Here is a 24,842-nt window from a genome sequence, read left to right as displayed (position 1 = left end):
GTCTTGACACATGGTCTCAGTAAAGGACTCAGGCAAGAACTCATTGGAGCCACCCATGCTGCAGGAGCTAACTGGGGATGCTAGCCTTTACAACCAACTTAAATCCCTTCAGTGCCAGTCCTAGATGCAACTTAGAGGTGACAAACCACTTGACTTTGAAAGTGTTCCTGGAGGACACTCTCACCAATGTGCAGCCTAATAGCTCTGATTGGGGACTTAAAAAACCAGGCTGTCAACTTCATGAGAAATTGCTTATAGACAGAGTTTTTCTAAAACAAATTGATATTTATTGATCATTCCCTTAACAAGAGCAAAAAGAATTTATGTAGACACTTCACAAAAGGCTCTTCAGGACCAGGTAAAGTAGCTGTGTTCCTCTCTGGAATATAAACTGACTTCATCTTTCTCCTCTTTTACCTAAAACTGGTTTTTCTCCATGTGGTTTGATTTTCAGGGTTAGGGCTTAATAGGAATTTGTGGATAAGATTTACTCTGCTTCCAGTTTCAACTTTAGCAATAAACTATGTTACTGTCATTATGTAATGAACTGATCAGTTAATGAGCTCTTCAGAAGTTACTAAAAATAGAAATTAAGACCTTATAGAACTTACTAAAAGACATAAAGGACCTGATTTAAAGAAAAGATTGTTTTCGTTGTTATCAAAATTTCAGAAGCCAATCTGATATTTGATGGCAGATCTGAGTGTGTAGAGAATGACAAAAATTGTTTATTCCAGTATTGTGTTGAGGGTTGTTTTTTTTTGTGGGTTTTTCTTTTTTTTTTTTGCAACTATAGAAGAACTTGCTTTCTGATCTCCTTCACCTGGAGAAGTCTGCATGCAGAGTTTTATATGAGCAAAAGCTTCTCAAAGCTTCTCACAACCAAATATATATACTAACACCTGTGAACAAGTGGAATTTTTGTTCAGAAAGGCTGGAAGTGTACTGAGACTTGATCGAGATCTTGGTTGATAACGTTCTGAACATTTCAAAGTCCTCCCTGTGATTGTATGAGGCAGCAATGTGTTGTAGTGGTGCTGAGTCAGCTGCATTCTGTGGAGATTGCAGACCTTTTATCATCTGCAAATAGTTAATCTAGCAGTGCTCAAGGCAATAGGAGTCTTGCTTTTGTCTTTTCACAGTAGATCTGGGAAAGACCTATTTGGTACTTAGTCCTTGGTGACACAGCTATCCATTTTAGCTACCCACTTGAAAATGTAGACAGAAGCATTTCTTGTCTAACATTAGCTGTGATGAGATCATTAGACATTATTGGTAGGTTCATAATTGTTGCATAGTCTATTCTGCCAATTTATGTTATAACCACATGATGGGTTGGGGGGCTGGAATTAAGAGAGCAATGCTTTTCTTTTCTCAGTCCTTCTTCTGCTACCCCGGAAATGATTGGTTTCTTTCTGATTCCTTCTAGGCATTCACACTTAGATTATTCCTCTTCCTTCATGTTGATATATGCTCTTTGTTTCTTCTTGACCTTCAGGAAAACTCTTTTAAGATGATTGAGCTTAAGGCAAACCGAGCGTGAGAATGTGTCCTGAATGAGCAGGAGGTATTACCCAAGAAAGGGGGGAGGTCAGAGAGGGAAGGGAGCCTAGCAGAAAAATTCAGTATATTCCTTAATTTTCCTTTCACAAATTGTTTTTAAAATTGTCCAGAAGACCAAAGACTTTCGACATGGAGCACTACTCTTTTAATTTTGATTTTTTTTAATTTCAGTTGAGTGACCTCCATGGGCTGCTTTCTTCAGTTGTGTTTTAGCAGCCTTTTCTCTTTGAAATCTTAAAGATAATTTCTTTACATGAAGAACATAATGAATTAGTACTGTATGATTATTTTTAGCCATATTTGATCATATAGCAATGATCACATGCCTGCAGCAAAATAACGTTGGTGCTGGCAGAAAACAGGTAGTTAAGCAGGTAGGCTGTAAATATCTGCAGTTATTGCTTGAAAGCTATCCATTATTTGTGTTCCCAAGTTTAACTGTTACACTGAATATTTACCCTGCAAACTAAGAAATAGAAGCCAATCTAAGCAAGCCATTTGCTTTTCAGTATTAATTTCGCTTCTTGTGCCAGGCTCTGTAAATGTTTCCTCATACATCATTATGACAGTGCCATACATTTGAAATGTCAAATTATGCAGTGTCTGGTGTCACACGAATAATACTAGCAGCAGGTAGGGACAAAAATACCAAGCAGAGAATAAATACTTCTTTTCAGTAGCTTCCTTACCTGGTGTTGCAGTTCTACAGACAGAGTTATCTAAGGCTTGTTAGGGTGTATAGAAGATACATCCTTTGAGTATTTTAGCCACGCCTTGAGGAACCTTTTTTGCCGTACTGAAAACAAATGGTTTGTGCATTTCAGCTGCAGTATTTCTTTCTTGCATCCAAAGTGAACATGCCAGAAAGGTCAAATAAATGCCATTCTTTTTAGTAGTTCTTTTCCAATTATTGTTGGTTCACAAGCCTTTTATGAGACATTATGGTGCTAAAGCAAAGGAAGAGGCAAACTTTCTATGTACTGTATGTAAGAAACAAGGGCCCTATTCTGCTCTCCTGCCCCTCATTTACCATCAGATTTATACCACACTAGCACAGCAACTGAAGATTAAACAGGGATTAACCTTTCTGGTTATCCACAATTTCTCACACTATTTGTAGAATATAATTTACCACTGGGTTATTATTTTCCTAGTGGAGTAATACTGCTATAGAGGTTAGGGAAGTTAGGGCTGTGTAATAACCTATTACAATAATAAGCGAAAGGAGATCACATTATTATCCTCAAGAGGCCTGACAGAAGGAGGTCTGTGTTGCGTTGTGTTGTGTTGTGTTATGTAATGTTATGCTATGTTATGTTATGTTATGTTATGTTATGTTATGTTATGTTATATGTTGTGTTATATGTTGTGTTGTATTATGTTATGTTGTGTTATGTTGTGCTGTGTTGTGTTTTGTTGTTCAGACAAAATGTGAAGACAAAATGCTATATATTTTTGCCCAAAGTAACAGATTCTGTGTTGCCTGTCCCTGGAGTCAAGCAATGCGGCCTCGTCTGCACCATCCCTGACCCTATTTCATGCCTTTTCCTGCTCCTCCAGAGGATTAACAAGGAGGTACAGAGTTATTTATGCGGCATCACCTATTATGATTTGAACATTTCAGACTAGTGGAGAAGTTGAGAGGACTGAAGTCCAAATTTAGTGTCCTTGGGTTTGATGTGTTTGCTTATGCGTGAACATCTAGTGGTGTCTGAGTTATCCAAGGGAATCTTTCCAGCAGCCTTCAGGAGCGAATGAGTCTTGCAGAGGTCTTGTGAAGTATATACCAGCACTGCAGGCATTTGTCAGATACTCTAGTATGTCTCAAACGGCACTAAGCTATATAAATATGCATCACCACATCAGGCCCTAAAAATCAGTTTGCAAATTAGAAATACATCTTCCATTTTCTGAATAGCCAGTTCTATAGGAAAGCAATGAAGAGACAGCGATGTTTCTGAAGGGAAAGCAATTACCTGTCAGGATGTCTAAATGCCCCATGCTGTTGCTCAGGTCCAGGAAACAAACACACAGAAAATTTTTGGCATGTCAACCAACTGCTAGCGTAGGAGCAGGGATGTGCTGGAACTGGAATCTCCATTGTTGTGGTGCTTCTATAACCTAAGCAAACCAATAAGCTTCTCCAGGACATGGATCATTTTGGTATAATATTAAAATTAATCATAATATAATAATTTAAGGTAAGATGAACTGGTAACTGCAAATGACTATGTTTTCATTGTCTCTACAGGCCATTTAGATGACTTGCTTAAACTATACGTCTGACTTGCAGATCACTCCAGTCAGTAAAAATGAATTCCTGTTTTCAAAGAAAAAGGGCTAATGTGACTCAGAGCCTTGACCCAGGCAGAGGTATCAGAACCCAAAATTTGCAAGTAGGTAAAATGCCCAAAGTACATTATTTTTGATACAGACTTCATACATGGATGACTTGCTAATCTTTTGCTACAGTTACCTATTTCTTGAGTCACTACGTTTAGAGTTCCTTCCCCATTTTTGGACATAAATTGTGACAACTCCTATACAATATACTAGTTCATAGTCAGGTATTTCCTAGTACCATTCCGATAGCCTGAAGCCCACTGTCTGAGTTTTCCAAATAGCACAAAATAGTAGATTTCATTATTTAAACATGAAAATGTTTAAACATAGCACATGTTTTCTGTAGTCATGTGAAATTTAAGATCTCCAATGCAGGAGACATCTGTGGGCAGCTGTACACAATTCAGAATGAATCAGGATGTGCTGTGGTTCCTATTTTTGATACCTTTGCTGGCCTGTCTTATTTCATCTTGTAAATCATATATTTTCTATGAAATTGTCAATTTCAAGCTATATGATTGTATTAAATTGTGTCTAGTTCTGTGGATGTCCTTGAGAATTTATAGAAGTACATTACTGCATTATTCAGATTTGAAATCTGCCCATGGCAGGGGTGTTGGAACTAGATAATCTTAAGGTCCTTTCCAACCCTAACTATTCTATGATTCTATGAAATATACAGATGTAAAAATGTTACGCATACCTAACAGTACAGATGTCTTGGTTTCATGCATGTTTGTCTATTAAAAAAAAAAAAAATTGAGTATTTTTAGCTGTTGATCTTCATCATTTGTCTTGATTGCAGTGTGGTTAGTCTCTCAGTGTTAAAAATCATGAGTCAATTTGAAAGTTGTGGAAATAGCTTTGGCTTCATGAAATGTGAAAAAGAAATAATGCGTGTTCTTCTCTATTCCATTTATAATTGCATTATGGTCATGGTTTTTTTATCTGCCTGTGAGTAAAGACATACTGATAAGGAATAAATGTAATATCATTTAATCTCTTCAGCAGAGACTGTAAGAAAAAGTCCAAATGGCAAGAGTCCAAATAATGCTTCATCTGTTCTTAAAAACCTCTGAATGTGAGGATTTCTTAACTTCCCCGGCTGCTTCAGGACTTAACTCACCCTGTAAACAGACAGATTTTTCGCTACACTTTGCATAAATCTTCCTTTTTACCAGTGTCACAAATTTCTTGTATACAAAGGGTACACAGGAAACAATCACTGCCATGTTTATGACAATATTTCGCATACTTTCATTATGCCTCTTCTCTGTTTGAAACTAAGCCAGTCCCATTGCTCTATAGTCTCTCCTGATATATTGTGTTTACCAGTCTTGTTGATTTCTGCTGAACTTAATTTCCTAAATTGCCACCTCCATGTCTGATGAATTGCACCCGCACCTGTACATCCCAAATTTGCATTTGCCTTTTTTGCATCAGCATTGCACAAGTGCCTCCAGTGCAGTTTATAGCTTCCGAGTCCTCGTTCGTTAGGGTTGGTTTTTTTACCAGTTGGTGTTGATGATGGTGGTGGATGTGAGGTACCCCTGGTCTTTCGTCAAGAACAGGACCTGACTGGGGGAGGTGCTGTATGAGCAGAGCACACCAGACATCTCTGCCTCCAGGCAGACCCTGCTGCCTTCTTCCCAACAGTGCTGTGCTCCTGAGGAAGGTGAGACAGTTCCTTGCCGTACAATGCTCATGGCTTACTCAGCTCAGCTGAGATTCTGTCTCATCTACTACTTGAAGCTCAATTTCCTTATACTTTGAATAGATTGTATTAAACCTCCTTCTGTTTCCAGTAGTTAACAGTAGTTAGCTGAAAGGAGCAATTCTCTGGAGAATGTGTGCAGACAGTTCCTCTTCTGTTAGGTAAAAAATCTCACAGTCATTATATCCAGACTGTGGGTATAACAGGATAGTCATATGGATCAGTGAAAGCTTTGCCTTGGTGATCAATACAGCTGGGATTCCACATGGTATACTGTGAAGTACATTTTTGTATTCACTGTGTCTCCTTTCCCCTGTCACAAGCCAGCACTGAAAAGGTGTCTGGTGTCTCCAGGTGACATGAAGCTGGTTGGCAGTTACTGAAGTTATCCTGGGGAATTAGACTTTTCGAAAGCCAGCTAATACAGTATTTTCTTTAAATCTGGTATTTCCTGTATCTGTTTTTAAATACAAATATCTCATCTTCCTCTCTTGCCTTTCACAGTCATTACAAGAAAGCGAGAATTTTGATTTCTAGAATGCTTTATTTACCAAGCTTCGCCTGGGACGTCTCAGTGTCACAGGCAGGGAAGTTGCATTGACCATAAACATTTGCCTCTGTGGCTTTTTAGGCTGGGAAGTAACAGTGCTGACTCCTCTCAGCACTATATATATACACGTTTATGGTCACAGAAACATATGTGTGCTTGTCTTTCAGATTTTAACTGCTTCATGAAGACAAACGATTGTTAAAAGCTGAGAGGAGAGCTGCATTTGGGGCCTTTTTGTGGGAAGCCGTGGCAGTGCCGTTCTCCGTGGCTGGCTCTCCTGCAGGTGGCAATGCACAGCAACGAGACAGCTCGGCAGAGGAAACGCAAAGTTAAAATTAGCGTGCTTCACAAATGTGTGTAAAAATGCCTTCTTGTGCTTCTGACTGCTGCACCCGGTTGCTTTTGTGAGCACCAAGAATAAATCTGAGTCCACGTGGAAACAAGTGCTGGAATCATCGTTGGGATTGCTGAGTGTTTGCAGTTTGCTCTCAGCTCAGTCAGGAATGGGCATTTAGTATACTATTCCCTCCCTTTTCCTATTTGTCATCTTTTCTGCCTTTGTCTGTGCTATGTACAAGGGGAAAGCTGTAAAATACCTGCAAGCCAATTTATAGCTTCTGTTTCTGTGGGTGACCCCTGGGGTTTCTTTCAATGTGGTACCCTTCCTGATGATTCTTGTGGATGCTTCGCTGACAAATCATTCCAGCTGTTTCACTACAAACTCAAACACCAACCACATTTTCCAGTCTGTAACCGCAGTATTTCATATTCGATGTTCCCTTCACCATAGTCTTTGGGCTTACACTTATGTTTTCAGTACAGTAAGAATATTCTGCAGTGCACTTTCTTTGCAAAATATGATTATCTTCAGCTTTAAACACTGTAATTTCTTTCTCTTTTTTTTCCTAATTGAGCTTGCTTTGCAGCTAATAGTGGCATTTACAGAAAAGAAACTAAAGAAACTGTAGCAGATCACTCACTGAAATCGAGCAATCTTTATCATAGGCTTCATTACACTTCATATAATTTTATTCTGTTCATGTTTGATTTGATTAGAAATATTTCCAGTGAAGCAGGTTGCAGTATTTCAAGTGCTTGATCTTCTTTAAGCCTTCTTCAGTGCTTAATGAAATACAGAAAACCCTTGGATTTTTTAGCCTGTATTGTTTTCTGCTGTTTTTCATCTAAGGATCTTAGAAACTTTAGTAAGGCAAGAGACCATAGTACGTGCTATGGTGATGCATATGCATGGGCCTTGTAGTGGAAACTGTCTAAAATGGTGCCTTGTGCAATACCATCTGTGTATACAAATGAAAAGGCTACATGTGCAAAGTTATTCTTTCCAAAGAGAAACAAATGCAAATAAGGCAGGTTTGCTACTATAAATGCTGTAATTAGCATGTCTGGGTGGAAAGCTATGAGTATGATTTAAATTTTGCAGATATAAGTAGAAGGTTTGAATGTTTTCTGATGTAGATAGCAACATTTCTGATTTATTGATTTTTTATTTTCCTCCAAATCTATGTACGCTCATTATTCCCATTGTTGCCTTTATAGTATCTAAAGCAGACTGCAGTGTAAATTGTCGTGAGTTATTAAAGTTTTATATGATAATATACTTACGATGGTGAACCCCAGAATTTGAGACAACCTTCAACATTCGTGGGTTTTGTATCATATTATGTCTTTCCCTTTATTTCTTTGTACAAAGCCTTGTTTTTTGACTTTTACTTTTGCAAAATGTCACATATTTTAGCCACTGTCAACGTCCTTTGCCTCATTTGGATCCGATTTGTACTTTTTTTTAAGATCACATGAATCGATTAATGAGTTGACTAAACTATGTATCTCTTCTTTTCATATTTATTTTTAACGTAGTGGAAAGATGTTCAAATTATAATCATCACTAGTCTATAAAGAATCTAACCAAATTAATCTTCATCATGCATAGTATTTTTATCATCTGTATCAAAATGGTGTCCCTCTCAGATGTGGGTTCTTCTGCACTCTTACCATAATTTATTAATCTGAAAAATATGATGAACATTCACAGCAGAACTGAGGAAGGGCATTCAGCGAGCTTCACTCAATTTCAGATTCCTGATTTTACAACAGGAAAGCTCCACCTGAGAACTGCAGCCTTCGTGATTTATTACTTTATAGCACTGATTCTGTGACCCCTTTCTGCTGTTGTGATCTGTCTAGGATTCCCAGGCATTGCAGGGCATGCTGTCTTGCAGTTTTACCATTGCAAAAAGAGGAGCGTAAAGATGAGCAGCTCAGTTCAACCCTGAGTTTCATGGGTCTTTGCCCTGAGGCAAAGCATTGAACGAGGAGGTTGCTGCATTGCAAGGAGGTTGCTGCATTGCGAGGAGCTGAGAATTTCTCATCCTTGAGAGGCACCCAAGCATCCATTAATGATGTGCAAAGACAGAAAAGAGTTGGGAAACTCAGGAGATCTCTTTGATTCAGTGCTCTGGCCAAAATCAGAAATAATATAATGTGGCACCAGACTGATGGTATCTGGCTGTAGTGGTAGTCTCAGAAATGGTGGTGGTGCAAACCAGACTGCTCTTGTCTGGTGGCATTCGTTAGAGCCCAATAGCCCAAATAGCAATTTTGGCATCCTTTTCCCCCATTCTGTTCCCATTCAGTTGCATAATAATAATAGTTATTATTGCTTTTTATTAATAATATTAATTTGATTATAATTTTGCCAGATGTCTTTTGAACTCTTTCTCTACTTTTCTCACTCCCCTTGCTGAATTAAGCTGTATTTGGAACTCTTCTAATGGAGTATTTCTACCATCTGCTCTCTGCAGCAATTATTCAAATTATTTGCAACCCTCTGTGCCAGCAGGGGTGAATCTAGCACAGTCCTTTAAAGCTACAGATTTTCTGACGGACATATTTTTACCCTCGCACATGCCACAACTGGTACAGACTGTAATTATCAGGGGGTGGGTGGGGATGGAGGGTTATGCTTACATTTCCAATGATTTCAGTGTCTGACTATGGAAACTATTATCTCTTAGTATTTACAGGACAAATCAAGAGAAAGATGGTACTATTTTTTTTTTTTTTTTTTTTGAGTCCCAGTTTGATGGTTTTGAAGGTTGTCCTTCCTTTTCTATCTCAGCCTGTGCTAAAGTCTTCCAAATCCTGAATACTCTTAATTTGTTCGCGGCACTGAACGCAGCACATCATGTGCCTGCACTGGCTATTCTGTCATTCAGAATACAGGTTCCTCTCTGTTTTGCTATGATTAAGGTACTGCAGTAGCCTGTCCTAAGTTTGTCCTGCCTTTTGTGATGTTTACCTGCTATAATAAGAGGAATGATGCTCCTCCTTTGTGTCCTGTATCACTTCTTCCTTGTAAATCAGGGTTGTTTTTGAAATGCAAACCCAAACTCAAGATATCAGTGGATCTGCATAAGCACTTCATGGCCCTAGTTTTTGGGAGGAATTAAAATGAAAGCAGGAAAAGTAATGTGCCTGAAGAATCTTAAGCTGCATTAGAAAGTGTCAGAATATTACAAAGAAGTAACTGAGCACCCGCTATGCTGATGGGCATACATGTCAACTGTGAGTTATAGGTAGTTCTGGTCCAATTGTGGCCTCCTCAATTAAGGGGATTTTCAGAACAGTATCAAAGTGATTCCACAGCCAGCAGAAATCATTTTAGCTTTCAGCAAGTATTTATTCATTTTACAGATACACATACTTTAACTATAACACGAGAGGAGCATGCAGCCTCTACCTCATACCGCGTTTTCAAAGCTGCCTGGGAACCATTGACGGTGGTTATTGGCAGCAATTTCTCCTGGCATGTAACATTGATAATCTCTTGGTTTAGGACTAAAATAATACAATCATCTAGTACAATCTGCAGGCCCTACATATGGAGAAAATGCTGAAAGATTTTAAAGCATATGGCTCTGAATCTTTGTTTAGAGATACATGAAGATTTTTGAGAATTTCCAAGTAAGTTAGTTACTCATTGCTTTAGTTACAAAAATATAAAGCATAGTCAGCAAAGGAAAGGTCTTTAGCGTGGTGTTTTCCTGAGTACCATAAGCGATTTCTAGGAAAGTTCCTGGTTTGCAGCTATTAATAGGTTCTGCCCATACTGTCGTTCATCTTCATCTAGCTGCTTTATCTCCAGAGTTTTCATGAAGCTGTCAACATCTTTTCTGCTTTGCTCTATGCCATGTATTACGAGAGGGGCTGTGGGTCACCATTGTTGTTCTGCCTTTTCTTATAGCTATTATTTTTTATAATTCTAAAGCAATGTATTTTTATTACTAGGAACCGGGCTTTGTCTGTCTTAAAGAATTTGCATATTGTGCAATACTACGTATATATGTCTAAACTATCTTTCATAACTGCCAGGGGCATGCACAAGTGATACCACTGCTGCTTTGATAGTCATTCCAATTGCAGGCAAGATTTATGTTATTCACTGGGCTAATTAATAACCTCCTATTCTGCACGTTGCCTCTCCTTGGAGTAACTCAACTGCTGTTTGGACATTTGGACTTCTGTAGAGTTAAAATCTGTTTGGGCAGCATCATCAAAGAATTAAAACTCCAAGAGAGGTGGAGCCTGGCTTCATATGAATCCCCACAACACAAACCCAGGCTGAAAAGCAAGAGCTCTTGCTTTTTAGTACAAGGTTAGCATTAGCAAAGGTGTTACATGGATGAGTTCAAAATGCTTGTTTTTCACATTTGTGTGGTTGTATCTTCTGGGACACTCATGGCAATCTCCTTCTGGGAATACCACCTGCTAGCTGGTGGAGGAGTATGAGCTCTCTTGCTCCATCTTCAATCAATACTTGGCCTATAGGCTGAGGCTGTGATTAAGGCTTCCAATTGCTGCCTGTCATGAGACCACTAACAAATTTAGGACCTGGGAGTGTAGTTCTCAAAGTAATAAAAAGTGATACAAACCAAAGTAAAATGCAGGAAAGAGATGAAGCTAAAGCACAGCATAGTTGGAACAGCTTCTATGGCTTATGAAATTTTTAGGTTAGGTGATCTAATGGTACATTTTAAGAATATCTCAAAAAAACTCCTTCCTAAAGAAGTTCATTGCTGAATGGAATTGTCTGTACTCATATAATAAAATGAAAATGTTTCCACCTGAGAATATTCATAAAAATCATTGTCTTTACAGTCCCTACGAAAATATATACAAGGTCACTGCCCACTGGAGTTTTCCGGAGTGAAGCACTAAGCTCAGTGTGAACACAGGGTTTGTCTCAGGGTTCAGCTCCAACTAGAGCTGGATAGCAAACAATTTTCTGATCACAGAAAATTTTCTGAATTTATCTTATAATATTTTCCACCTCACATCAGGGTGAATCAGGGGCTTTTCAAAGTGGCTTAGGGGAAAGAAAGAAGAAATTCTGCAGTTTATGAAATGGCTTGTTGATCAGAAGAGTTATGTGAGAGACCAAAGATTAAGTTTCCATCATGATTTGAAATAGCAGCAGGGTTTCAGATAGCCCGAATGAGTGTTTGGTTATTTGTAGTTCAAATGTCCATTGTCTCTTTATTTCTTATTTTTAGCAGAAATTTAGTGCTGAAGCAAGGAAGCCTTTTTATTTTTTTTTTACCTGAAACTTTTATATTCTCACAGAAATCTTTGCTTTGATAAAACAACAACACTTCTCTATCTTTTGTTCTTATGGTGTACATTTACATCATATTTTTTCCCTTTTCCTTTGTCTTGTTCTTTGCACCTCCTCCCTTATACTTTCCAGGTTTCTCCTTTCATGATCTGAAAAAGCTGCTGAATAAAGATAAGCCAATAGTTAGTCCAATCCCAGACCTTTTTTCGTTCAGGTAATTACTTGGAACTGCAGCAGCTCTTAAGTGCCCTGACTTCCCTGACTGAGATTGACTGATTGAAAGATTAGGCAAGGCAGAGATTTATAGCCAACCTGGTAAGAAGAAAGGAAAAATGTAGAGTCATTTAAATAAGTGTATTTTTTTTCCTTTCTCTCTCCCCACCCTCTATTGAGGATGTATCTTAACGTTTATCCAAAGTTATGTATTTAGGTCGGAGCTAAGCTCTTTCAGTTGGAGCAGAGGCGAGCATCTCTCCAGCCACTCCTGAATGGTGCTGGAGCCCTGCTGGTATCACACCTGCAGCTGGTATCACACCCCACAGGAGGGCTAACTTCTTAAAAAAGAAATTCTACCAAGTTTCTCAGAGAACATAATGCAATTCTCCTTACAATAAAGCTGGTGGTTTAGATTTATACCTGATTTATTTGCCTTGTTTTCTCACTTGCCAAAGACATTTGCCGATGTATACCAGATGACACGACCCATTTAAAACAAATGAAATAAATTGGCTTTGGAACTTTTATCCCCATCTTATCAGTATGGCCATAGCAGATTCTCAATTATAGTAACATTTTGCAAAACAAACAACATAACCTTATTTCTGTATGGAAACAAATAAAGTTGTTGTAATCCCTGCTAAAATATATTTAATAGCTCATATAAAAGTGTTAACAGCCTATATTTAAGAGACATATTCAAGAGCAAATACATACAATCATATCCATAAATGTGAAAAAATATCCCAGGGCTTACCAATGAATCAGAGTAACTGTATTTACAATATTGCCAGCAGTGGTTTTTTGAAAGAAAATCTTGTTAATGAAGCACTGAACGACGGAGAAATAATGCTATGTGTTGGTATCTTTTCTAAAAAATCAGAATCTATAAAATTACTGGCATCTTTACGCAGTCTGGAGTGGCTACCATTAGAGCACTTAATGTAAATTGCAAAATCACAGTCTCTCCTGAGTTATAGTCAGTATTACAGCGGTATGGCTCCAGGATCAGACTAGTGTAGGTGCTTATCCCTGGTATGGACCAGTAGCAGAGCTCTTTTCCTCTCTGGGGCTCACTCTATACATCAGCTATACTAATTTATGCTTGGGAGATAGAGCCAAAGCTCCCTCCTTTTCCCGCCTTTGGGCCTTCTGTGTGTGAACAAGAGAGCAAAGGAGAATGATGCTCCGAGGTTGTGGCTTTCTCTCATGGCTTCCATGAGGACCTTGGGGCAAGCAGTCTGCCGAATTCACCATCATTCACAATTTGCAGCATTGAAGGTACCAGTTGTGCACTTTCTAGAACGGCTGAAGAAACCCTTTGTGTTGTCAGTCCACAGAGAAAAGAAAATGCAGTATATTTTCAGTAGAAAGTTTTTGATATCCAACCATATTGTATGGAGTTAATCATTGTGCTCTGATGTGAGTAAGATCAGTCATAAGATTTTTAAAACTGAAGCATTAAGCATTATAATTTAACCTCTTGTCCTCAGACTACTAATATCTGTGAAGCATATTCCCTTTAAATTAGTGAACTTTTTGTTAATGACTTTGATGTACAAAGAGGCAAATGCTCAGAAGTAAGTATTGAAGATATGGAAAGATAAAGAACACAGAAGGCATAGAAGTTGTTAGATTTATGTACTCAGATGATTCTATTACCTGTTTTAGGAGTTACCCAGCATGATTTATAATTCCTATTAAAAATGCCAAAACGCTGTCTGAATTGTATCTAAGCAAGTGAACATCCTAAATCTTTGTTTTATGTCATTCTAAGAAAAACTTGGTACATGTTTATCCACATGCTTCACCTTCTAGTCTTTGCTCAAAACACAGCTTTAGCTACAATAACAAGGAGGAAATCAACCTTTCTTGAATTCTTAATTTCCCATGGAATGAAATGCCTCTTTCTCTTTAGAAAAATGTTTCAGCTTGCAGGCTGGATAATCCCTTCACTTTTTGCTCTTTTAACTATGTAAAAAAAAAATGCATACAATACTAATCTATATTCCCTTCTACGACCTTGTCCTCTAAGCCCTATGCAAAGCACATCTGTTCTCTCAGAGCAATTCACAGTAAGATTTTTACTTAAGGCAAAGGTGGGGTAAAAAGCAGCTCCGTTGAGATTTATATCTGGGAAATGTGCCTAAAATTACACTTTCAAAATCAGTTCACTAAGAACACATTGTCTAGCTGTGCTGCACTTTGATAGTACATATATTAAAATTGAAATAAATGATTTGACACGGAGTATATTTTGAAAATAATTTCAGCAAATATTCTCTAGGAAAAATGAATTCCAAGGGCTAATCCAACACCCCTGTTTGTTAGAATATTATCGTACTCTATGAACAAACCTCAAGTAGGGCTAAATATGAAGTATCTTTGCTTCCAAAGAGTGGAGAAGTAAACATGCAAGAATGAATGATATGGATTTTTTTTGAGATTTGGTCCAAGATATTACCTAAGAAAAGTTCCAGTTGTCTGGATATGTGAAGGTTTCCCAGTCTCTGCTTTGCCAGCTGAATGTTGCAGATCTCTCCATAATAGATCTCACTCCTTCTTTAAACCAGTGCTTTTTCCTTAATCCAAATAAAGCGTTAAAGGATACAACTGAGTTTGGAAGAAAAGTTGAAATTAATTTTGGGCCAAAAATATTGATTGTGTTCTAAAAGGAACGGTCAGAAGGGTCCCTGTTTTATGAACGTGTTACCTATTGGTTTGGAGAGAAACGTGTAGTTAGTCCCATGGCTGCTAGAATGTCATTAAAGTCGTTATGATGTGGTGAATCTACCCTGGTCTTGCAAAAGGAAAATATCTACCAGGCTCAAATTGCAAATGGAATAAAACAGAGATGGAGGAGTAGGTAAGATTTTTTACACATGTGATGTGTCCTTCACAGGAATGAAGTGGAATTCATATTCTTACAGTGCTATTTAAAGCTGAAAGCTGAAAGCTGTTTTTCCAATTAGATGTGTGTATCTGCATTTGCAGTGTGCCACTGGCAAGGTAAATGAGATCAGCAGTAAGCGTTACTGAAAGCTGCAGCTGGCTGACAGTTACAATTTTACAAAACTCCCTTTTTTTCCCCTCAGAGTCTATACAGATATGAGTTTCAGCAATACTTGCCTCCAGCCTCTTTCAACTTTCTTTTTAATTAAAAAGCTTAATTGGGAGTAATAAAAATTCCAATTAAGCTTTTTAAATAAAACTCAAAAGCTCAAAGTGGCTGCAGTTGCAGATAACTGCTACTGCAACCCATGACTAGCAACTCTGTTTGAACAAGGCTTTTATTTCACTCTAGTAAATATTGTGGTTTATGATTGTACCTCCACATCTCTCAGAAGTACTGTACCTTTAAGTCTTACAGAGCTATCATTTGCATATGAAATATGGTCATCCTTGCAAATTTCGCGAAGTGCAGCACAAGGACTCAAGTCTCCTAAGGTTGCTATGCATATATGCCCCTCAGATTCATGCCACGTGTTGCATGTGTAAGCAGAAATAGCAGCAGTAACAAGTTCTGCTTCTTACAGACAAAGCCAATTTCCCCATGCCTTCATGTGATTTTATATGTAAGTGAAAAGAGAAAGCAACAAACTCCAAAGGTTTTTTCCAGCTAAACACCTTTACTTCACCCCTTGTGTGTAATTATTTAGGCCAGCTTGGTGGCTTAATCTTATGTAACAATTTATGCAACAATTTATGGTCTCTATATGTGGCTTTTCTTCCTCAGAAAAGTCAATGAGAAAATGCATGAGTTAGATCTTGTACATCATGATATCTGAATTCAGGGGTCATCCATAGATGTAACGAAGGAGAAACTTAAAAGACGTGAAAGTACCTGATACTATTAATGTTCCTCAGAGGAATCACTGGAACTTCTACTGTTCTGCTTTTGCTACAGAACTTCATAGAAAGTAGTGCTTGTTTCCAGTGGTATGCAGCTGCATGCATGGGGCATGATCATGAACAAAGCAGAGTAATTTTAAAATTTGATGCATTATTAACGGATTGCTTTTGCCTAGTTCAACCTCAAATTCACTTTTGTATGGCAGGAGGTACCTATAGATCTAGAGAAGTAATTAAATCACAATAAACCAGAAATAAAAGAAAGAAGCAGCTGGTGAGGTTGAAGTTTTTAACAAGAGAAAAAAATTAGAGAGTGCTATCTGATGCTTACTGGTCCTGCACAGAAGTTCTAAGAAAAATAAAGCCGGGACCACCAGTGAATGGCACTACTGGCCCAGCTATGCTTCATTCCCAGCCCAAAGGGCACGTGCAGAGACATGGCAATAGGACCACAGCAGGAAGAAAAGAAGTCTTGCTATTACTAGTGACAAGTAGTATTCCTCAGGGGTCAGTACGAGGACCAGTGCTGTTTAACACCTTTGTCAGTAACCTGGACAGTGGGATTGAGTGCACCGTGTGCAAGTTTTCTGATGACACCAAGCTATGCGGTGCGGTCGACACACTGGAGGGAAAGGACCTGGGTAGGCTCGAGAGATGGGCCAGTGCAAATTTAATGAAGTTCAACAAAGCGAAGTACAAGGTCCTGCACCTGGGTTGGAGTAATCCCAGGCACAGCTACAGGTTGGGCAGAGGAGATTCAGAGCAACCCTGTGGAGAAGGACAAGAAAGCTGGAGAGGGACTTTTTTTTATAAGGGCATGTAGTGATAGGACAAGGGAGAATGGCTTTGAACTGGGAGAAAGTAGATTTAGATTAGATATAATCTAAATTCTAGGTTATTCAGTTTCTTCCAGCTTAACCTACAAACAGGGGCTTGGTCTGGTAGAAATAGTGTCACTCAGTTCAGCAGCTTGAAGTAGCAAAAGGAGGAAGAAATTTAACGTTCTGTGGCTATCTGACTATTTCCAGGGAATGTCCATGATGGTTCATGAAATAGTTAAATGATCTTTGGAGTGGAGAAATTATCCTGCATTGTCAGGGGAGGTAGGCCAAGCAGTTTAACAGGAGTTTTAATTTATGTGAAAAATATCAGATGGAGTTGACCTTACTCAGAAATGTGGTCTCAGACAAACCCCATGGCTTAGTGCTTGACTGTCCATTTTTTCCACCTTTTAGTTAATCTCAAAATTTTGTGATGTTTCATGATGCTGACTATGCCTGAAATTCCCAGGACTGCTTCTCCTACAGCTTCATAGGGGTTTTCTTATTTATTATTGACTGATTCCTAGATCTTGTTTTGAAAGCCTACTTGTGTTGGCTCCAGATACCACTGGCATTAACTTCACAAGCTTTTCTCATCAGCTTGATGGACCCAGGTGGCCTTGTCTTTCACTGCTGTTGTTGCTTTCATTTTCTCAGCCATCTGTTTCTGACAAGAATGAATTACAGCCCTGGTTTCCAAGTACACTGATAGTTGTAGTTCAAATGATTACAGCAAAAAAAACCCAACAAACCAACCCCAGGATGGCTTGAAGAGCAAAATATTCATATAGGAAACAAATGCATGTGAACACCCAGGACTTTCAAGAAAGTAAAAATGCTGATCTTCTGCTCAGCTAGTATTTATTAACAATGTTGAACTTATTTAGTTGAATAATGAATAGAGATGGATAGAGAATGGGTATATTACAACACAAAATGTATTTTTTTCCCCCAAATTAAAACCTTAGTATAAAGAATTAACTTTTTTTTTTTTTTTTTTTTTAATATTTATTTATTTATTTATTTCTTGCCTCAAGATTTTGAAAACAAGAATTATTTTGTCCAGGAACTCAAAACCCTTGGCTGTCATTAGAAGGGATTACTCCAGGCTGTTTCACTGGAAAATTTTCCTCCAACCCAATGGTCTACCCCATTAATGTGGTAAAGTGAGTAATATACTTCTGACAGATAATAATGCCCTGTGTCACCAAGTTACACTTCTGTTCAGCAAACATACATTTGCCATAGGTCAAGGGAATTGAGAGAGACTTATTGTAGGTTGGGCTTGCTTGGCTGGCCCTTTCTTCCTCTCAGTCATGATATTATCTGCTGGATCTGGGCTCTGACTAACAGCTGTATTCAAGGAGAATTGGCAGCTTGAATTACAGGAAAGTAGAAAAGATTATGTTTCAAATATAGAGCTTGCTTCATTTTTTTTTCCTGAGCTTTCTTTGGAATAATTTTCTGGAATAAATCACAATATCTAATAACCCAGTGAGACTTTTTAAGTGGAGTTTTAAGAGTGTAGCAAGGTCTTATTGAATCACGTTATCTACCATTTCGAATCCTCTTGAAGTTAGTTACAAAGAATAATAGCTATATTTTCAGTCTGAAGAGTCTGAAGATTTTACTGACTTTGGATTAACGGAGAGATTTCCAGCTATCAGTGTTTAAGCTTCACCTCTCTGCCAGTCATTCCTGACAAGGCCAGAATAAGGTACTAGTGGCAGTGACTTTAGAGAGGTGTTTTTTTCATTAGTTTAAGCAGAATGTCAATTAAAAAGGAATTGAGATAAAGAACCAGCAACTAGATTAAGTTTACACTTCTTCACAGGTGATAAGAAAAATCCATTTACAGGTTCTATTTCAGACTGAATATACTTCCTAAGGTAAGGCCTCTTATATTATAGCTTTAAAAATCCACTGACAATTTCTGAAAAGATTTAATAACTACTGTGTCAGAAATGTGGAAGAATTTTTTAACCACTGGAAATAATTATTTCTTACCTAAAATGAATATACTAGAATTAATTTACATTTAATTTTACACATTTTATTACAGAATGTTATCATCCACCATCATTTCTTCTCCTCCTGACTGACAATTATTTGCATTTTCTTAAGAACTGACAAAGCCCATTTAAAACAGGAAGAGAAACCTGTCTTTCTGTGATCTTCAGATGGGGGAGGACAGCCTAGGGCTGATTTCCAGTTAAAGAGTATGGGACACTATGGAAGACTAGGTGTGCTATTTTTTACTATTTCTGTGGTCCATTTGCAAGATTAGTTACAAATTCCTAACTTAATAGGAGTTACAAATTTAGAATTTAGCAGAATACACAGGGCTGGGGCAGCATTGGGCTTTGATCAGGCTTAAGGCAAAAAAGGCTCCTACAGGAGTTCCCCCAACTTTATATATTTTTTACTCCTTTGAACAATAGTGGTCTTCAGGGTTCTGATGAAATTTATTGTTTCAGGCAGACTCATATAGATATTTATTACCCTGGTCTGACATATTCAGGGTTTTTTTTTGCCTTCATGCAGGCTAGAAATATTTTCTCTTACGAAAACTGAGACTGTGATTTAATATTACTGTGTTCAGAGCTGAGCAAGTCATGGGTTTCTGCTTTGGCCAGAATTGTGGACTAATCCAGGAGAGGCAAGTATTTGAGGGATGCCTTCCAATGAGAAGTACAGTACGGCCCACAGCATATGACAATGGGTAGGAAGGGAAAATCAGACAGTTTGAGACTGTTGAGCATGATCCGCAGGTCTTGTAAACACCACCAGCAGATCTGTATTGCCTTTGCCTTAATTCACTTCTGCCCACTTAAAAAAGACAGTTTTTCTGCCTTTTAACTGTAATCTGAATAGAGTGCAGTGTAAGAGCAGACGGTATGTAAGAACTCATATGTACTCCTGAGGTTGGGTAAATCATTCATTCTGAATATTATCTGACGGATTTAGTCCTGTTTACTGTTCCTGTGACTAAATCCTGAGCAGATGAGTCAGGTGTGGGTTGTGGGTTTTTGTTTTTTTTTGGGGTTGGTTTGTTGGTTTTTGGTTTTTTTTGGGTTTTTTTTTTTTTTTATTAATTTGATTTGTTTTGTTTTTTCTTTTAGTAGTAAAACTGCTTTCAAGTTTGGTGCCTCTGCTATGAGATAGTAAAATAGCTGAAAGAACCAAAACTTTCTATCACTGACAAAATAACAGGTAATTTCCCTTATAGGTAACTAAGTTTTCTTTTATTAGGTAACTAAGGAGCAGGCAGCAAGACATCCACCCAGCCTGGAGGGGAAGAGAACTACCCTTCAGAGACATCCAAAACAGGTGGAGAGATGCTGACAAACTCTGATTCTCCTACGTTATTTATACTGGCTGACAGAATGAGTTACATTATGCTACTTTTTAATAGCTTTCTCACCTTCCTGAAATGAATTACATGCTTGCAGAGCAGTGATGGTAAACTAGGATTCATAGCTATCATTATTAGTTATGTGACATCCTTAACATCAGCGTAGCTATTTGTATTCAGTACCCATGAATCAGCTGTAATATATTGTGATAAATAATGTGTCCAGAGAGACATCAGCATTGCATCTGAGGAACAGCCCAGACTAATCCTGTGAAATCTGCTTTGATGCAGTCTGTGAAGTTAGGTCTTGTGATATTTTTCTGAATAGGGGAGATGGCTATTATCGGTTGGTTCCTCCTGATAAAGAAATTATTGAGCAGCTTTTTCAGAAGTACTTAAACGCCTTGGTATTTGTGATTTAAAGTTGATGTTTTACAGCAACAGTGTGTGACCCCACTCTCTCTATTAGCTACATACGTACCATTACATTAAAACTTTACCTAAAGCAAAAGCAACATATTTGGCCATGGTGGAGGGTATTCTTTTGAACACTGTATTGCAAGAAATAAGATCACATTGTTAACACAACTCTTTTTCAACCAGACCTTGAGAGTTCACCTACTAGTGAAGAAAGACCCTATAAGGAAAGGAAAGGAAAAAAGGAAGCTTATAGCCTGTAATAAACAAATTTTACAAAACTGCTTTTATATTTAAGGTATGTTTATGTTTATTGCTGTAGTAGTACAAATGATGATGATGTGACTTAATGGGCTGTTAGCACAATAATGCCCTGGGCCTTAAAATTGACAGAGACTTCTATCATCCATTTGGATATCATCAATGACTCTGAATGCAATGGGTCGTGTTCTTCTATTACCTAGCTGTTATTTGCCTATTGTCTGATGATGAATTTAGGGATTTATGGATTTCAAATATATTTTTTCTGAGTTTAATAGCTTTAAATGTTGACTTTGCCAGCACCTGATATATAAATATAATCGGTTGATACAGGCATTTCACACAGTTGAAAATGACATTTGCAGTTTGTGTCAAACAGATACATGAGTTTAATACTTCTTGAATGCAGACTTACTGTGTAAAAATGGTAGTTAAGAGTGTTTATTATGAGTCCTAAAAAAAGTGTTATTTTATTTTAAAACAAAATAAATGCTTGTATACTGATTTGTTTCTTTTACTCTCCTCTGTATCTTAGAAAATTACTTAAAATCTGTGTTTAATAGATTCATGCATTTTAGACCAAATGAAGTACTACATGCCACTCTCAGCATTTGTTTAATGGACTGTATCATGCTGATAAACTGTGTGCACCTTCCACAAATGAGTCATTGCAAGGGTCAAAGTATGAAGAATAAAGCTCTATTCTTTGTCGCTAAAGGGTGAGGGGTAAATTAAAGATGTGGGAACACCTGATTGAATACAGATGTGGTGTTATTTCAGTGAAATCAGCACAGAGTTTGTTTGCAGTAGTTTAAAACAATAAGGCAAAAGCATTGCAGCTTTGTGTAAAACAAAAGGTTTCTTTCCAGGAGAAAACAGATCTCCTAACATTCAGGGTGGACTTTGCCTCCTTCAGTAGTATTACGTACAGCTGGTTTTTTTTTTCAACTTGTATTCTGTTTCAGTCAGATGCATATACAAATCCATATATTGCCCTACATCCGTTGGCTAGGTGCAGCATTGTAAGAGGCATGATGGAGCTGCTTCTGCACATCCTGCAGTCTCCAGCCTCTGTGGGACATCAGGTGCATGTGCTGACCCTAGGGGAAAGGGGGCCCGAGACCCACTTGTGTCCCAAGGAAGGCCAGTAACTCAGCTTGACCAGGGAATGGCATCAAGCCACCTTGTGAAAGTAGTTTTGAAGTAACATCAGCACACATAGGTCTCTATCTGACAGACACTACATGACCCCCTTTCTGCAGATTCTGGCACAGGAATGGTGAATTTGTTTGCTTAGAGATGATTTGACAAAAGATCAGTTGCTTTTATTCAGCCTAGAGAGTACTTTCCACCACCAGGATGTGGCATTAGTGGTGTATGCTAGTCTGCCAGGGAACAGGCTGAAGCTATCTAAATATTTGTTACAAAACATTAACCACAGCTTCAGGAGCACTGTTAATAGCCTTTTTAGTTTCAGAAGCTAAAGTGGTATTATTTATAGTGTTCATGGACAGCCAGCTAAACTTGCTGTCATGGGAATTTCATAATAAAATTCTCATTAAATTCAGCAGAAGTCAAGCTGAGGTGTTCTGGAGCCAGCCTGTGGAAAACCCCACCAGAGACAGTTTGTGCACCCAACCTGTCACAAAGGACTGATACACAAGACTTAAATGAAAAGCCTAATTTGCAAGTTATGTATCAGGAGTCAATTATTTAAATAATATACTAATTTACTTACTAGTATTGTAAGGATCTGTAATTTCAGCCACCTTTTATAAATTTTAAAGACAGACTGACAAAGTAATATTCACAATGTTTCTGTGCTCAGGTGGTTCACAAAGAGTGTTGCTAGTAGACAGAGCACTGGGTAAGGAAACGTGGTTGCTCACAACAGCCAAGCAGGTATGCATGATTTTTTAGCCAGTCTTGACATAATTCCTTTAATTTTTCTAAAATCCTCTTGTACATCTTAATTATCCTGTGTAGTCTCAGGACAGATTTGATAAGGAGAACCATGAACTATTAATTTTCAACTTCAGGGTGTTAAAATAACTGACGAAGCTTGTACTAAGAGAAAAAATTTCAAATATTTAAGGATAAACACACAATGTGGTACATGTGCAAATCACTGTAGTTGGTTAACCTAAGAGATGTGAGGATAGTTTGTAGACTGAAAAATGTGCTAGTCTTTCAAGTATGATACTTTTGAGATGCAGCACAAGCAGAAGCTATATGGTTAGGACATCTATTTTCTTACAAGTGCTTATAGCATAAAGATAAAAGCAACAACAAAACCCCCCAAAAATTATGCTTGTTATGATTACATCTTAAATTCTGGTGCTCGGATAAGCCTCTATTTGGGACAAGATCTGTTTATTTAAACTCAAAGTGCTCTAAGTCATATCAGCTAATCATTGCTAATTGACGTAAATTTAACACCTAGTTGATAAAAGAAGTTTCATGGTAACAATACTTTAAAGTATTAAAAAATCTCCAGTTTTGTTGCTAAAATGCTGACTTCACTGTTCACTCTGAAGCTTCCAATTAGCTGATCTGCTGACCTAGTGCAGTACCCTACCTGCTCATCTTAAACAACCACCATGTAGGTGGCACAAATGCAATCAGCCTCAGTGATAAAGCCAAAAATTCATAGAAGTTAGACTTTTCCATTCTATAACATTAAGGTTGTAAGACTGCTTTATTAAAATCTGGTGGTTTGGTGGGGTTTTATTTGTCTCTTTTATCATGAATTATAAAATAGACATTTATGAATTATAATAATGTCATTTCAGAGGTAAGAAGAAAGGATGCTGAAAGGAAACAATGAATTCCAGGAATTAGTGAAGAAACCAGCAGAAAATAGAGGTGAAAAAGAATGGGTTGTGGAGAGGGAAAGTGCTGCATGCAGTTGTCAGGTAGAGGAAAATGAGGTTGGTCATGACAGCATGATAGCAAAAACAAGTGACTTATAAGTTAGTAGTAAGAGAAGCCTGTGATATTGCCAGAATCAAGAAATTAAACAGGTGTGAAATTTAAATGAGAAGCTGCGGGATATCTGGTCTTCCCTGAGTGAGAAGATACAGCATGTAGTACAGCCAATGTTTTGTCAAGCATTCCCTTCATGTAAGTGGTTGGGAAGTGGGGAGTGATGACTGGCAAGAATTTGTGCGTCAGGAAAGGAATTTTAAGAGAAGAACAGAATCTTAATTTGACTGATTTGGTTGCCTGGACCTACCTCTTCCTCCATTCTGTGGAACTGTGTCTTCCCTTGACAGAGAACATTTATAAAACAATGCTTTGGGTCCCTTCTTATTTTATAAATTAAAATAAATTTCAATTATTAATTTTATGGTTGGAAAATGGATCTTGGTCAGAGCTAGAAGGGTGTGTGTTTGCAGGAGTCTAGTTATAGGTATACAGTGTTTTGGCTTGAAATTTTAAGTACCGGTTGTAGGTGCAGAACAAAGTAGCGTTAATCTAATGCAGATCTTTGGAATGTTCTTGGAGTTAAGATATTTACCTAGATTTATCACTTTTATATAAGAAAAGCAATAAAATGAGCATCCTTTATGTGGCTTTTTCCAGCCTAGTGTATCAAGGTTATATAGAGCTACTGGTGAGCCCTTTTTGTCTCTATTTCATAAGTTGCAACTCAAGCAGGATCATCAATACAAAATGAATATTTAACATGAAAAATATTACATGTATTTGTTCAAATTCGAGCAAAAGGCTCGAATTTTCACATTCTTAGGGGATTCATCAATTATTTGGATCATGGAATAAACCCATTTCTTAAGGGATTTATTTTGATTTTCTTTGTAAACCTGTGTGTTGCTGTTTCTAAAAGGAAACGCTAGAAGAAACAGCTAGTGATCTAATCAAAGTAAAAACCATTATATATAGGTTGTTTCTTCTTTAAATTATATGTATTTCCTTCAGGAACCTGAAATCAGCATTGCTCACTCATGAAAACTGGAGCCAAAACCCTCAGATATCTGAGCAACAGGGACTGACAACGCCTAATTAGCCATGGCAGGGGGTTGGAACTAGATGATCTTAAGGTCCTTTCCAACCCTAACTATTCTATGATTGTATGATTCTATGGAATGTGCTAT

Source organism: Strigops habroptila, chromosome 1, assembly GCF_004027225.2.
Source record: "Strigops habroptila isolate Jane chromosome 1, bStrHab1.2.pri, whole genome shotgun sequence".
Classification (NCBI taxonomy): Eukaryota; Metazoa; Chordata; class Aves; order Psittaciformes; family Psittacidae; genus Strigops; species Strigops habroptila.
This window is presented reverse-complemented; position numbering follows the sequence as displayed.